At 44.6% G+C, this 17,502-nt stretch overlaps 1 protein-coding gene across 1 annotated transcript in view; it reads right to left on the bottom strand.

The window, feature by feature from the left end:
- LOC143282034 (tyrosine-protein phosphatase non-receptor type 2-like) overlaps positions 1–15,827 on the bottom strand; it is a 93,908-nt gene extending 78,081 nt beyond the window's left edge. Inside the window, exon 1 of the mRNA XM_076587458.1 lies at positions 15,781–15,827. The gene's annotated coding sequence lies outside the window, so the exon portion shown is untranslated. The remainder of the gene's footprint in view (positions 1–15,780) is intronic.
- Positions 15,828–17,502: the final 1,675 nt, after the last annotated feature.

The raw sequence follows: 17,502 nt of genomic DNA, 5'->3' as shown, positions 1-17,502 counted from the left end.
AGGCTTGCATGTTCCGAGCAGACAGCAAACCCATATGACCTTAAGGCACTATGATAAAATACTGAGCTTCATTTGACAAACCCGCAAAAAGAAACCTTCCCTGAATAAGGAGCAGACCATCCTGTCCCAGAAATGGGGAAAGTTTGAAGATGTAAGAACTGCGGAAAACCGACTCTCCGTTTCGCTTGCTCCAACAACTGAACTTCAGCCTCAGAAAGCTCTTTGTAAGACAGATCACCTTGCCTCCTTTGATCGCTTGAAACTCTTTGATTATTAATAAATCGCATGACATAGCCCATTGCTCTCATGGTTTTTCTCAAACTGCTATACCTTTCAATGCCAATGACTGTACGTGAGACAGTTCCTGCAGACATTACTACAGACGTTCGAGTCTCAGCCTCTTCCTCCGCCAGGGTTATCAGCATGTGTGGAGTGTCCTTTCATTTGCTCTGTTCCGAACAAAACTCACCACAAAAGTCACCATAGGAACGTCGGGCCATGAAGCCACAGCATGGACTTCAACAGCTCCTCAGCTGCAACGCCATGCGTGACCAAATCCGCTCGATTTTCCTTTCCAGGACAAAAATGCCACTGGGTCGGACTGACAAGATCCTGAATTTCGGCAACTCTGTTGCCAACAAAGGCCTTTCACTTGTATGGATCTCTCTGAATCCATGCAAGAGCAACAGCAGAATCCGTCCAAGAATGACACCCAACGTCATCAGTCAATGTCAGCGCTTGTCTGACGTAAACCAGCAGTCTTGCACAGAGTACAGTACCCAGAAGCTCCAGACGAGGCAAAGTGATTCTTTTCAGAAGAGCTACCTTTGCACAAGACATGACCAAAGATGAACTCCACCAGCGCAGGACTGGCCACCGGAGGCTGTTTCTCACAAATACCCACAGACTCCAAATTCCTTTTTTTTCAGACTTGCCTCCAAAACTTCAGTGCAGAACAGCTGATGAGTGACGCTTACTTGGTTTAGCACTTTACTTGCAACCGGCAAGCATCCCTACAGAATCCAGCCAAACACAGACTTTTGAGCAACCAAACTCTGTGACAGAAATTTCATCTCACTTGTCATCAACTTCTGTATGCATTAAGACCCACAATAATGTTGACTTTCACCTTCTGGCCTTCTGGAATTGAAACAAATCCTAGATCACCGCCAAAGGAGGACAACACTCTCCTGGGAACAGTTTCAGTTTCAGTTTCAATAGCTCAAGGAGGCGTCACTGCGTTCGGAAAAATCCATATACGCTACACCACATCTGCCAAGCAGATGCCTGACCTGCAGCGTAACCCATTGCGCTTAGTCAGGCCTTGAGAAAAAAAAAGGGGGGTGGGGGTGTGTGAATAAATAATAGATAAGTACATACAAAAAAATAACTACTACCACTACTAATAATATGTATAAGGCGCAAAAACTTGATGAAGTCAATTATAAGCGTACATAAATAAATAAATAAATAATAATTATAATATAAAAAAGTAGTAGTAGTAGTAGTAATAATAATAATAAATAAATAAATAAATAAATAAGACAACAATGATGATAAATAAGCAAATAAATGTAAAACATGGAGACACACATTCACACATACACCCACATATGCATAACAGATATGCACCAAACATCCTGGGAACAGAGAGCTGATACACAGGAACACAAATAGTGGGAATTTCAGTCAGCTTCAACATCACATCATATCCATTGCCTTGCAGCTGAACGTTATAAGTATTTCTTTCTTTCACACTGCTTTCCCGATCAGTACCAAAGGCTGCATAGGTAAGACTTTGTGACTCCACCCACACCGCCTCTGTTTTGTCCACCATATCTTTGGAAATATAAGATTTATCAGAACTGGTGTCAAAGAAAACGACAGCCCGAGTGACCCCACATTTACCTTTGGCAGACACGTGCATTGTCCGCATGGGTTTGACCTTCACTGACTGTATTGACACTTGACACATTGAATTTGACACTAGACATACCTGCGTTTAACACGGCAGGGTTCTGATGTGTCTGTGTTGTTTGTTTCTTTTGGAGCACACAGCAATGCATGGTGCTTGCCTTTACACTTAGCACACTTTGCCTGACATTTTTTGTAGGAATGATTCTGTACTGTGCTCTTGAGTTTTTGTTTGCGGTCACAAATTGGGGCCCGTGTAAGAACGCAGCAGCGGGCCATGGAATGTCCTTGCCATCCGCACAGCCCACAGGCCAGCCGGTCTGAAGCCGTATGCAGAGTCAAAGTGGTGGGTGTTGACCTGCCAGAGTTCAGGGACTCATCATTGACGAAAGTCTGCGAGCGTTCCCTTCTTTCTATCTCCCTCTTCGGGAAGTCCATGAGGAATGGCAAATCTCGCTCATGCGACTCGCCGTCTCTTACCCATTCAAGGCGAAGCTCCAAGGGTAGGCCCGACAAGATGAGAGGGGTGAGGATAAAACCGTACTGCTCGCCCGAAATATCTAGTGTTCAAGACTATGGAGTATGGCTGCCTACATGGCGGGGTAAATAGACAAAACGGTCATAAAATGTTGCATGTCTGTCTGAGTGTGTATGGGTGCGTGCCTGAAATCTGACTGAATGACACAGGAAACGAATGATGAGCCCAGTGGCAGCAGTCAGTCGGCTCTACCCAGGTAGGCAGCCTGTTGTGCAAATGGCCCCGTGTTTGTGCTTAGAGCTTCGACTCCGACAAAGGACTGGCGCTATATAAGTATCCATATCAATCAATGTATGCATGAAGACAGTTGTACGTTTTCCATAGTTCTTCGACCGTTGGTTTCTGTGGCACCTCCAGAGATAATTCTTGAATGTGGGAGAAAATGATTCGTTCGAGGTGACCGTAGCTTTGCTTCATGAGCTCACAAGCACTTTTATAATCAGCAGCATTCAGCGAGAGTCCAAAAATGGCCGACTTTGCTTCACCCTAAAGAAGAGAGCGCAAGTAGGAAAACTTAGTAATGTCTGGCAACTTACTCCGGTCTACTGCGGCTTCAAACTGTTCCCAGAACGACGTCCATCCTCTAATATCACTACCTGGAGAAGGCAATTCTAACTTCGGTAAATTTGCCTCACACTGTCCGTTTAATTGGACCTAGATCTTGAGTTGTTCTTTGAAAGAGTCTTCATTGCCTTCAGCCTAACAGCTCTGGCTTTTTCTCGGAACACAGCAGTCGCTTCAATGTCTGTTTCGAACTCTCTTTCTTCAATATTAATTTGGATGTGATGATAAATCGAGGTTCCCTGTGCAGCATGTACCCTATTTAGCGTAAATGGAATAACCACAGCAGCAATAGGTTGCCCTGGCAAAATTCTGTACAAACATCAACTTTGATAGTAAAACCGTAGGAGTTCTTCAAGAATGTGAAGGCTATGCGACCTAGACACGAACTGTTTGCCCACGATTTCTCGCAATCCCACGATTTCTCTCACTTTAAGAGAAAACGTGGGACTGCGAAAAAGCGTAGTCGTTCCCCTCCCACGTCTTCTCGCAATTGCGTGGTGTGTGAGAAAGCTCGGGAAGTCATCTTTTTTTTTTCAAAAATGTACACCACTGCTGAAAGGAAAAAGCCAGAGACGCGTTCATTCACCGATCTGTAAGCAACGTCATTTTTGCACCCGTACGAACTCAATGTCTTCACAAGCAGTAAAAGAATTCTGGTCCTCTGGATCGAACTGTCAAGTGAAAGGGAAACAGACTTATCAGACATGCCAGGGATGGAACGTTTCATAGTTTCAGTTTCAGTTTCAGTAGCTCAAGGAGGCGTCACTGCGTTCGGACAAATCCATATACGCTACACCACATCTGCCAAGCAGATGCCTGACCAGCAGCGTAACCCAACGGGCTTAGTCAGGCCTTGAGGGGGGGGGGGGGGGGAAGGTGAATAAATGATAGATAAGCTTACACAAATAAATAAATAAATAATAAATAATAACTATCATGTAAAAAAAAAAATAAATAAATAAATAAATAAATAAATAAAAGCAAATAGATGTAAAACATGAAGCCACACATTCACATATACACCCACACATGCATAACAGATATGCACCGAACATGCACTTTCACAGATATGAAAGCACAGTCAAATACATATAAACGTACATGAGCTCCAACACACACACACACACCACACACATTACCCTGCACCTCCTCTATCCCCCTCCTCCACACACTCATTTCTAGTCTACATATCACAGCTTCCACGACACACACACACACACACACACACACACACAGAGATGAACACTTACTTGTACAAGCGCACACACATATGCCAATATTTCCACACACATATGTACAAAGATATATATATATATATACGTTCCAATATCCTGTTGCTCCCACAGTGTAGGCATGCATACACTCACATACCTCATCCTCTACCCCACCTCCCTCCGCACCCCCACCTCCCCCTCACACACACACACACACACACACACACACACACGCACGTGCACAGAACTCTACTGACACTTGTGTACACTTACACTCTCGCGCATGCACAAACGCACTCAAAAATACAGACCCACACATGCACACAAACACACACATACACACACGCACAGAGGCTGCCACTGATTGGCCGCAAGAGGGATGGGAAAAGATCTCTGATGCCAAGAAAGTGGCGTCTAGTGTGTTGCTCAGTCTATTGTATTTGGAAAAGCCCACAGAGACTCTGTTCCGTTTTGAAGAAATTTGCGCAATGCTGGTTTGGAAATGATACCGATATTTGTTTGATTAGCAAAGCATCGTGCTCTACCTTTCATGTTAGACTTACGGCCACTCCCTCTCTCTGCTTTTATTTCTTTGAGGCGATCGATGGTGTGATGGCCTTGTACCTGTTCTTTTTGATATTCTTTGACTTTTCTGAGGATTTCCGATTTTCCTAGATGTAGGCCGCTCGTTGGTGTTGCGTTACCAGCAAGTCTGTCAGCTCGCTCATTTCCCTTAACACCTGCATGTCCCGGGCAGTATGACCATGTGAGTTTTTTAATCTGAAAGTTGCGCATTGCCTTATGCCACTCTGGGCTTCCCATTCCGTTTTCAATTTTCTGTATGAGGTTCATTGAGTCGGTTAGAATCATGGCATGTTGGTTTCCGGGCGTATGGATGGACGATAGCCACTGGAGGGCATGTGTCACAGCTTCAACTTCCATCGTTAGGCTGGAGGTTGTGACTTTGCAGGCAGCATTCTCTTCCCTAACTGTTTTTCCATTTTGTTTCGCAGTGAATCCCCAACCGGATTGGTCTTTGGTGACTGAGCCATCTGTGTATATGATGATGTCCTCTTCTTTACTGTTTTCTTTTATGAGTAGTTTCACTTCCGCATCAGTTTTGCCCTCTGGCCATTCCCGACAATGTCTTCCTAAAGTGGGTGAAATGGCTGTGTTGAATAGATGGTTGAGGTTTTGGGTTTTTTTCTCCCATTCTTTTGTTTCTTTCAGGTCTTGTAGTCGGCATACTAGCTGGATTGTGTCTTCTGCTTGCCCCATCCATGATCTTCCTCATCCTAGGCGGCTGCCTTTTGGTTCTTTGACTGCGTCATGCAGTGGGTTTTGAGGGTTTTCTAATGCTTTGAAGTAGGTCTTGACCTGTTCCAGCTTGTTTCTGGCCTGCACTGAAGGAAGGTCAAGCAGGTATCGCATGGTTTCTGTGGGCGTGTCTTTTGTTGTTCCAAGGATCAGCCTCATAGCTTCATTTTGGACTCTTTCTAATTTTAGGAGGTTGCTTTGAGACGGTGTTGTTAGCCCAAGTCCGTAGTCGATCACACTGAGGACGAGTGATTGGTATAGCAGGAAGAGGTGGCGTTGTTCAATACCTTTGGTTGCCATTGCTTTTAAGACTGAAAGGCCCTTTTTGCATTTGAGAACAGTATTTTCCGTATGTTTTCTGAAGGTCAGCATCCTGTTGAAGTGTATTCCTAGGTAGCGTAGGCATTCAGTTTTCTCAATCTGAATCCCATCGAGTGACACAGAAGGTGGTGATTTGCTCGCGGTTCTGTTGTTGAGGGTGCACAGCAATGTTTGGGCTTTCGCTGGATTGATGGAAGATCCTGTGTCTTTGCATCATTGAGCAATATTGTTTAGTTGTTTCTGGACGGCTTTAGAAGTTTTGAAGACCAGGCCATCATCCGCAAGAGTAAGCACCCGAGCTATTCCATTGTTGTTTAAGTCCGCAAGACCCTTCGTGTAGACATTGTAGAGGACAGGAGAAAGCGGAGACCCTTGTGGCAGTCCCATGGATAGTTTAGAAGGTGCAGACATCCAATGTCCGAGGCGTAGGACGACGGTTCTTTCCTGAAGTGCTGCTGCTATCCATCTTGTCAGTGTCAAACTTACTCCATACCTTAGTAGCAGCTCCATGAGGTGCGCAAACTGGACCTTATTGTAGGCATCTTCAAGATCGACTACTGCTAGTGTTTCTTCTTTTCTTTGAAATCCTTCATACACCTCATATGCAAAAGCAGCTGCGTTTTCCCATGTGGACTTGCCTGTTCTGTAACCACCTTGATTTGAAGGGAGAATGTGCCTGTGTTCAAGATCCCTTGCAAGTTTCCTGGCTATCATGCGTTCCATGAGCTTTCCGGCAATGTTTTGCATGGTTAGGATCCGGTAGCCGCTTACCTGATGATGGTCCTTTCCTGGTTTTGGTGTGGGTTTTAAGAAGCTGTGTGTCCAGTCCTCCGGCACATGTCCATTGTGGAAACTGTTTTGATATAGATTGAAAAGGTTGCTTCTGTCTTCTTCCGATAGTTCCTTGATGTCTGAGTAGCGAACTTTGTCTGGGCCAGGAGCTGATTCTTTCTTGCATTTAGCTATTGCTTCGTTTAGATCATCTATTGTCAAGTCATCATCAGGTCCAGTCTGCATAAGGGTTTGGTTTAACTCCTCAACATATTTCTTTTTCTCATCTAAGTTTCTTTGATCGCTCTGTTGTATGAAACGTTTGAGCAGGGCGGATCCTTTTTCTTCGTTTGTCTTAAGCTTGGTTCCGTCAGTGTCTACCATGTCTGGGGTTGTTGTTGTGCACGTTTTCCCTTCCATGCGACGATAAAATTGCCAGAACTCTGTCAATGTTGAGTCATAACTGAGTGCCTCGCAAAACTGTTTCCACTTGTCATTTTTGGCCTCTTGAGCAATGGTTTCAAACTGTTTATTTTCTTTCATTTTTGTTTCAATATCTTTGTCCGGAGATGGTTTTGTTCTTTCTTTTTGCCAAAGTTTGACAGCCGCATGTTTTTCTATCCAGGCTCTCTCTGTGTCGGTATTCCACCATGGGGGCTGGATAGTTTGCATCCTGTTGGGTGCCGTTCTTTTGTTTCTTCTGCGTCTTAATTTTTCGATGACGGTTGTCTCTTTGGTTTCATACTGAAATGGATCACGCGGTTTCATACAGGGTTTATCTGACAGTTTCTGTAGACTGAAAACTACCGGGAGGTGGTCACTGCGTTGGTGTGGAAGCGTCTCTGCATTCATTTCTGCTCTGAATTTTGGAGATGTTAGAGCGATGTCAATCACACTGTCACTGTCCCCTCGTCTTGTTCCAAGTCCAGTTGGGGATGTGGTTGTTAATGGGCTAAGAAGAATTTCCCCTATCATTCCTTCAAGTGCGAGTCCTTGTGGGTTGGTGTTCCGCTGGTCCCATAGCTTCGATCTTGCATTGAGGTCTCCACAGATAATGACTGAGTCTCCAAGTTCGTTCTCTATTTCCTCTAAAAATGCCCAATCCTCTTTTTTTGTGCAGGTTCCTGGGTGAACATAGGCATTGATGAGCATGATGCTTTTGTGAATTCCGTCAGGTTTTTCAAGACGCACCCCCACTAGTTCACATGAGTTGCTACACCATTTCTCTAGATTTATTGTGGAAACTTTGTTTTTTAGGTTTTTGTTCAGTATGATTGCTACTCCTCTTCCTTCATTCCTTTGAAAGACTGTGAAATTTTCAAAATGTATTGGTCTGTCTGCATTTGTCCTGGTCCCTTGGAGACATAAAATGTCAAAATCATATGCCAATTTCTCAATTGTTGAAATTCTCATTCTCGCGCTGGAACAATTCCAACTGCCGATTCTAAAGAATTTCTTTGACAGCCGCTCTGCTTTTGTCATTCTGCTACCTAAGCACAATCTTTTCCCACCTCTTTTGCCACGCCTGTTTTGGGGTTTTGGGGATCTGAATTTATGTCTCGTGCTATGCAGCTGATCCCCGATGAGCACGTGAGACAGGGTTTTGTTGGTATCCATAGAAGGGTGTTCTATGTGGTGAGGGAAAAAATTCGGTCGCCCTGACAGAGCCTCTTATCAGGGAAGGGCAATGGATGTCCATCTGTGTGGAGTCCGTCAGCCTGGTGTCGCCCTAAGGCCAGACTGCATACAGTTAGTGACTGTTTAAACCCAACAGCCATTCATCCCATTGGTACTGTATGAAAGCCGTGGGATTGGGGATTTTGTCAGGTTGTCTCCTCTTAGCCAGTGGAAAGGTGCATCTCGGTGTTTTTGAGTAGCAGATTTTATTTTGCAGAAAAATACAGGTCCTTCTCAATAATTTACTAATAATTCAATTCAGTCTGTCCTTCACTAACAATTCAACAACTAAACAGCAATGGGATGACAAGTTTTGAGCCCTCTCAATAATTTACTAATAATTCAAACATTAAACAATAACGCGATAACAAATTATTAATCAACTTCACAGAAAAATCACTTATCTTTGCTTTGACGCTTGTAGGCTGTCTTTCACATACATACTGGCCACAGTGGTTTTAACACCTGGCAGTTTCGGCCCCATACACAATTTCAAATACTGCCCACACACACCTCTGTCGTGAGGGGTCCGCCAAGCGTTACATAACTACAACGGTCAAACTGCGCGCACTCCCAGCCGGTGCTGCACCGCCTGTAGGCCCTCTGTCCTTCACTAACAATTCAACAACTAAACAGCAATGGGATGACAAGTTTTGAGCCCTCTCAATAATTTACTAATAATTCAAACATTCGTTTCATAGAAGCGCAGTCAGTGGACGAAGCCAGGTTAATACGTGAACCAAACTAACAAAATAGACAAGAAGCAATTAGAACAGCAGACCTGTTTGAGGAGCACGTCAGGCAGAAAGCAGTCAGAGACACCAGACAGAACAGACCACGTTCACAAGATCTAGAACCACCGCGACGGCACAACCATTTATGAAATCAGGGTCCGGAAGCATACATATTTAAGACAAGAACAAACTTTCAATAAGCTATTCACAAGACTACCAAGATTCCTGAGACAAAACACTTCAGGATGTTTCCATTGTAGAAGCCCACACAGAACAATCGACTGCCCAAAGTATGAAGGAAATATAGTCCAGTATACCCTAACAGAAATTATTAGTGAAAAAATCGGCATGTGTGTAAAGTATTTCCTTTCTAAGTTTGTTTGTTTGTGTGTTTTGGGGTGGTGTTGTTGTTTTGCGTGCGCGATCACATAGTTTTCTGCATGCATAATTTGATTTTATACAGTCCTCCGAAATATGATGCGGGTATTTTCGCGCGCTACTTTTGACACGATGGAACGACCATGCCAGATATTACCGCCAGCGAGCTGTGGCCGTGAACGGCGGACGAGAGGCATGTAACCACTGGTCTAGAACAGATCAGTGGCTGTCACCAAATGAAAGGCTGGTCACATCTTGCGGAGTTCTACAGGAAAGTTTTCGAATTGTGATAAGCTGCAACAGAGTTTAATATAGTATAGTATGAAATGATATAGAATGATATGATATAGTATCGTATATCATAATACGATGAAATATATAATATTATACTATATCATATAATATCACATTATGTGATAGAATGGCTACTGTAAAGATAAAACATGTATTTGTGACATTCATGGAGATACAGTTTGTCGAAAACAACAGTGCCGAACGGATGACAAAGTTTTCTGCACGCACAGTGTCTGCAGCGTGACTTGCCCTACTTGTCACTCAGTTTGAGCGCGCGGCAGAGTTGAATTTCTATGGCAACCCAGTTCTGTCACAATGTGTGCTTGAGAGCAATGATTTTCTGCGTTCCTCTACACACACACACACACACACACACACACACACACACACATATTTATTTGTGTGTGTGTGTGTGTGTGTGTGTGTGTGTGTGTGTGTGTGTGTGTGTGAAAGAGAGGCAGGCAGACAGACAGAGCCTGCGAGAGAATATAATATGTATGGATTGAGGTATCAATGTCAAAAGATCTTTTTCTTTTTTTTTGGGGGGGGGGGGGGGGGGGGAACCTAAGAAGTATGTCCTTTTTCCTCCTGTACTTTCGTTTTCTCAAGCTTCTTTTCTTATCGCTGTCCCAGTTATCCATCAGACATACTTTTTTTTAAAAAAATTTATTTTATTTTTTTTACAACATTGTCTTGGAATCTTCTCGAAGACCCAGAAAAAACAGCGATTAAGGTGGGATTTTCAATAAAGGAAATAAACGGTTGTACACGCAAAAAATCCGCCCCCGAGATTAGGTAGACAAATTTGTTGAGAATTTATATGCGTATATTTGGGTAGCTCCAAGGATTGAAATCCTGCATATGCAAAACATGAAAAAAGTGGTATTAGTGGCAAACTGATACCCTTTTTCATTGGCATGTGTGTCCGAATGAATCTGCATCACCTATTAACAAGAATTTCATACAAAAACAAACTAAAATATGGCAGTTATTGCAAACTAATACCTTTTATCAGTGACAGGTGCATCCGATGAAATGTGCATCATCTGTTTACAAGGATTTCCGGATTCTAAAGACGGATATGGTGACTCTCGGAGAAAAGAGGAGTGGCAGTATAAATCGTATTAGTCAACAGATGAAAAATGATATTCACGCAGCGCAGAGGAAGGTGATTTGGTTCATCGAGTATGTTGTGGTCAATACACCAATCCAAAAGGCATTGAAAGCAAACTGAAGAGTAAAAAATGGTTCATCTTAACGCGTTTGACAGCATGTCATCAGAAGTGTCCGTTTTTGTTGAGGCCTTTCACATGATCTGATTATTGAATAGGTCCGCGTGGAAAGTCTAAATGTCAATGTGTGGCTCCTGGGCATATCAGCGTGTTTTGAAATCAGTTCAGCAATGTACAATACAACTGACATGACTGGCAATAATGCTTTGGAAAAACTGCTTTAGAAAAAGAAAGATCAGGCTGTACCGATGGCCATTGAGCATGCTGTCAAACTGTATCATGATGCAGTTCCTATTGATCCAGCCCTCTTGTTTCAGAGATTGGAGGCTAGTCCAGATTAATTAAGATGGCATCATTTTTCAGCTTTGAGTTTAGTAATATCCCAGTATGCAATTTTGAAGACAAGGAAAGCAAACAAAGCAGCGCTGCGCAGCAAACAAAGCGGCATTGCACACCACATCTAGACTACAAGTAAGCAGTCTGATTTTGTGTTTCCACAAAATGTATTCCATGTCATAAATTGTGGTTCTTTATTGCATCATTTAATCTCCTCGAGGATCCACATTTGATGAACTGGTTCATCTACATAAAACTTTTCATTCGGATGTACATCAGAGGAATTGTTGTCTTTGATGGGTTCCATACCCACAGCATGACGCTAATCCGGGGCTGCCGTCTTGCCGAAGATCGCCAACTTTATCAAACCTTCCCGGACGGCAGAATCAGTTAGACAAACGAAAGAAAGTAAGATAGTACAGTAAGTATTCAACTTGCAGACATGAAAATTAAGAGTGGCTCTGTTCTGTGGCGACGCGGTCTCCCCAATTCCACAGCCCGAAACCCACACAAACTTACTGTGACAAAACAATAAAAAAGCAAAATGAAATACAGTATCAAGCACAGCACTCCATAGCACAACGAATCACAACATGATGGAGTCTCCCGTCGGTCCGACGAATGAGTAGGCAGGCGGGCTTATCTGTCAGTGTGTGTCCTCATATGGGAGACGAGGCCGATTCTGGTTGCGCAGCACTTCCCACAGGTGTTGCAAGGGAAGACGTCTCCAGAAGTTGAGCCCTGCTTCCTTCGCTCACGCTTCTCCTTAATGACCAGCGTTCTCTTGTTTTCAAACGTCTTTATGCCACTAGAGCACAACATTCTCCAGCGAGAGCGGTCAAAGGCATCAGTTTCCCACGAAGCGATTTCTATGTCACAGGCTTTGAGGTTTGTCTTCAAGGTGTCCTTGAAGCGCTTGCAGGGTCTTCCAAGTTCGCGGTGACCTTCTTTCAGCTGGCCACACAAAAGGATCTTCGGGATCCTGCTGTCTGTCATGAGGACGACGTGTCCTGTCCACCGTAGCTGGCACTGGATCAGCAGGCTATTGATGCCGGGCAGGCCGCTCCTCTCTAGGACCTGGAGGTTGGAGACCCTGTCTTGCCACTTTATGCCGAGGATCTTTCGAAGGCATCTCTGGTGAAACTCCTCAAGTGGTTGAATGTGTGATTGTAGGTGTGGGGAGGCACTGGCGTTCTGTGACCTAGCTGGTTGGTACATGGACTCGGTCTTGCTGAGGCTGATAGTGAGTCCAAAGCACCTGCAGGAGGTTGAGAACCTGTCCATAATGAACTACATGTCCTCATGGGTGTGTGCAGCAAGCGCACAGTCATCAGTGAAGAGGAACTCTCTCAACAGTGCCTCAAACACTGTGGACCTGGCCTGGAGTCGACGCAATTGAAAAATTTGCCATCTGTGCGAAACTGAATGTAGATGCCCCGGTCACAGTCTTGGAAGGCGTCAATCAGCATGGCAGAGAAGAGAATGGAGAACAGTGTGGGTGCCAGGTCGCAGCCCTGCTTCACTCCATTTACCACAGGGAACAGATCCGACATGTCAGTATTTTCCTGTTCTCTCGCCTGCATGCCATCGTGGGATGACGCAATCAGCTGGATTAGGCTCTCTGGGCAGCCGAACTTTAGGAGGATCTTCCACAGACCATGGCGGCTCACCGTGTCGAAGGCCTTAGTCAGGTCTACAAAGGCCATGTGGAGCTCCTTGTTCTGCTCACGGCACTTCTCTTGCATCTGGCGTACGGCAAACACCATGTCACGTGTCCCCCTGCCTGAGCAGAAGCTGCACTGTGCTTCAGGGATGACTGTGTTGGAGACATGGTCAACCAGTCTGTTCAGTATGATGCGGGCGAAGATCTTGCCCGCTATGCAAAGGAGAGAGATTCCACTGTGGTTATCGCAGGATGTTTTGTCTCCCTTCCGTTTGTAAATGTGGACAATTGAAGCATCCTTGAAATCCTGGGGGACCTCCCCTCTCTTCCAGATAGACTGGAACAGGGCGGTCAGCTTGTCTGTCAGCACCTTGCCTCCATACTAGTAGATGTTGGCCTGGATTCCACCTGCTCCTGGTGCTTTTCCTGACGTTGTCAGCTTCAGGGCCTTCCGGGTCTCGGCCTTGGTCGGAGGGGCAGCTAGCGAGTCACTGACTGGTAGCTGTGGGAGGGCAGCAATTGCCTCGTCAGATACAGACGAGTCCCTGTTGAGGATGGTGTTGGTGCTCTGCCCAGCAGGCAAGGATGTCTTTCTTGTCTGTCAGGAGGGTGGTCTGGTCCAAGTTTCGTACAGGGGTTGATCCTGTGACTCTCGGCCCATACACAGCTTGGAGACCATCATGGAAAGTCTTCATGTCGTGAGCATCAGCAGCGGATTGAAGCTCTTCAGACTTTCTCTCCCACTAGGTTCTCCTTCCTCTGGCAGTCTTTATCGAAAATGTGATCCTGATGCCGTATATGCAGTGAGTTCAGGAGCTTGGAGATTCCAGAGTCGTTCTCGTCAAACCAGTTGTTGTGGCTCCTCTGTACAAAGCCGAGTGTGTCAGCTGCTGCTGTGTACACAGCATCTCCAAAAGTGCTCCATACCTCTTCTACATCAGTAGATGCAGGAATGTCTTGGAGAGCTGCTTGGATTTGCTGCTGCAGCACGTCCTTGGTGATAGGGAGGCAGTGGATGTTCAGCTTCCTAGGGGGTTTCTGCCTGGCTGGTTGGAGGTTGTGTGCAAGTCTGATGTTCATTTTACTGAGCACCAGGCGATTGTCCGACCAACAGACTGCTCCTCTCATGCAGTGTGTAATGGAAACATCACCTCTGTCCCTTTGTCGGACAATCACATAGTCCAGCATGTGCCATTGCTTGGAGCGGGGGTGCATCCATGTGTTCTTGTACTTATCTGCTTGTTGGAAGAGGGTGTTGGTGATGGTCAGTCCATGCTGCACGCCGACGCGGGCATTGACATCTCCAAGGATGATCAGCCTGTCCTTTCTGTCTACCGCTGAAATGGTGCGGCTTCTTTGATGTCATCAGGGTAGGTCATCGTCGGGTATAGCTGCTGATGACTGTGGAAAAGCAATCCTTGGACAGCTTCAGACGCAGGGTCATCAACCTATCGTTTATCCTACATGGAAGGCTGTCAAGCTGTCACACAAGTTTGGTTCATATGGTAAAGCCCACACCTGAGGTTCTTGGAGTGCCATCTGGCTTCCCAATGCAATAGAATGTGTAGCCCCCTCCAACTTCCTCCAGCTGGGTTTCACCGGCAAACCTGGTTTCACTCAGAGCTGCTATGTCCACCTGGTAGCAATCAAGCATTCTAGCAATGAGCGCTGTGCGCCTTTCTGGTCTGTCGTCTCTGTCTTAAAAGGTGCGAACATTCCAGGCACCCAGAGTCAGGGCATGACTCCTGGTTCTTTTCTTCTGTTGTTTTCGACCGCTAGTGTTGGATGTCCGAGTAGGTGCGGTTTCCTGCTAGATACTAGGCGAGGCAGGCTTTTTTTTTTTTTAGAGATCCTTTTATCTCCCCTTCCCCATGTGGGGAGAGCAATGCCATCACCCCACAGCCGCCTGCATACAGAGTCGTGACTAGGAACTGCCAGCAGCATCCTCTGCCTGTCCCCGTTACCACTTCTCCATCGCCGCAGGGCTTGGGAAGACTGCGTGTTGTAGGGCTAGCTTGTCGTTCCGGCATTAGCCTGGTTGCCTGACCAGCACAGGTGACGTTTTTTTAGTGATGAGGAGTTGTGCAGTCCCTTCCCCACTCTCTCGCCTACCGACGCTCACAGTCCCACATGTGCAGATACTGTCACGTGTAGAACGGCCTCGGCAGGTGCAGGTTTTTTTCTTCGGAGCTCCGTCTCCTAGGAGGACTTCCAGCCAAGGATAAGAGCTCCCCCTGCCCTTTGGTCATCCTCTTCCGCCTTCACAGCCGTTGGGAAAAGTTTCCTCCTCCGCCTGGTCCGTCGTTGGGAGACTTCACATGCGGCAGGTAGTACTGGGTTACATGGTACCAGTAGCAAGGGCTATGCCCCTGACCTGACACGAATCACAACACAAACCACATAACAACACACATTACTGTGTCACACTATACATCACCAAACAAATGAAGCCAATAACAGCAAAGCTCTACGCGGCACTATACAGTAAACCACAACACACAATACACAATACAGCATATCATAGTACAGTTCAGTCTACAGTCTACTACATTACAGCAATGTACAGCAAAGTGCACCACAGCACAATACACCGAACACAGGACAGTATATCTGCACAACACCGTACACACACACACACACACACACACACACACACACTTTTCATGATGCACAACACAGAGATGCACAATAAACAAATGCAACAATACAGAGGATTAAAAAAACTGCAATATCGCAACCATCCTCAATAAAGAAAAGAAAAGGGAAGACATTACCACCAGCACAACAATACCAACAAAAAGACTACAACATTATAACTTATTCTTACCTGGAACTCTTCATAGATGCCTTCCAAGTTTAAAGCAAAGCTGGACAAGCCTGTGAAGTTAAGAAGATGACTGTGCTCTCTCTGCAACAAAAAGTTAACATCACTCTTAGGCAAAACTGAACTCTCTCTCTCTCTCTCTCTCTCTCTCTGTGACACATTAGAAATTAGAGATGATGTACTGTTTGATCGTGTGCACAGGGTTAACTCAAAACCAAACTCCCTCATAGTTGCACCTTGTACGTTCTTCAAAGATAAAGACAGAATCCTGCTTGAAAACCAAGTTGAAAGGAAGAAAGATTCTTTTGGGGGAAGGTTTTTCCTTACGGATGAGGGAAATAGGGAAGAAACTGTAACCCCATTTAAAACTGACAGAAATGAAAACAAGAGATTCAATGGTTTATGATCATTTGGTGATGGACGGAGAAAGTATGGTCTGGATTGCTGCGACAGACTTGTCCAACACTCACAGAGGTCCTGCCCGCCCTGTACTTTGAATAACTACCAAATTGATAATTCAATGGGTAGCACATTTAACCAGTCACCGTGTGAGTGCCGTGTTGAAGGCTTACGTGGCGAAAAATTCAGTGGCGCTGTGAACTGTGCCACTCACAGAGTCATGTGCAATGTCGAATCAGAGCATGACGTCAATGTATGTCGTCCACACGGAACATATTCAAACCCATGAATGGTATCGGTGGTGATGTTAGAACCTGAGCAAATAAAACAATAATGGTGATTGTGTGACTGGTGATGTTATTGATTGTGAAAATGTTGATGGTAACAAGACATTGAGGGTGGATGGAGTTCATGACAATAAAAATGAAATTGATTCTTTACAACTGGATAGCAAAAATAGTTTAATGAATGTAGGGAAGAAGGTGATTGCGAGTGGGTGAATGAGACTGGACGGGATACTTTCATCAATCAAAAGTTGGGAAACTTGAAGCCTTCTGTAAATATATTTCATTTCTTTATTAGTATATTTCTGAATTGTTTTCCAAAACTGGATGATCCAAGCTGTGTCAATATGTTTCATGGTCTGATTTTGTTTGACTTGTAGAAACGTTTTGGTGAAAAGTCTGAGTCTTGTATTTCAACAGACCATATAGTATAAGTTAAATCTGCAGTTAAAATGATACAACAAGGGAGATGCTCAGACGGTATAATGTGTCTTGTCTTCGTTTCCTTATGTCCAATATATTTATTGTGAGAGCGATTATTGTGTAACATCTATGGTATTTTTTTATAACAAAATGTTCTACTTGTATATGCATGTGTGCCTCCTGAAATGCACCGTATTGTAGTATGTGTGCTTTCGAAAATGGAACTGATATGTTGGAAGAGAGTATTTTGTAGGAGTTGTTATCTTTAGATGATGTCGATTTATTATTGTGTTGAGATATTAATTCTAGAACTTCTGATTTATCCCCTGAAATAATACATGAAAGTGAATGAGACACCTGTCACAAAAATGCCAGTAGTGTAATGGACAAACAATTCGAAGATAAAGTACAAGATCGAATGAAAAAAAAATCGCTTAGTATGCGGACAGTATTTGGACTGAGCATTCTCAACGGTGTATGTAATGGTGACCTTGCAGGTCGTTTCACGTACATTTCTGATTCAGGAACCAGTGTCAATGATTACTTCATAGCATCTGTAAATCTTTTTGAATCCTTATTTCAGAAGGTAACACTACGAGTAACAGAAATATTTCAATCT

The sequence above is a fragment of the Babylonia areolata genome, chromosome 5 (genome assembly GCF_041734735.1).
Source record: "Babylonia areolata isolate BAREFJ2019XMU chromosome 5, ASM4173473v1, whole genome shotgun sequence".
Lineage (NCBI taxonomy): Eukaryota > Metazoa > Mollusca > Gastropoda > Neogastropoda > Buccinidae > Babylonia > Babylonia areolata.
The sequence above is the reverse complement of the archived record's forward strand: the minus strand, read 5'-3'. Positions and strand labels throughout refer to the sequence as shown.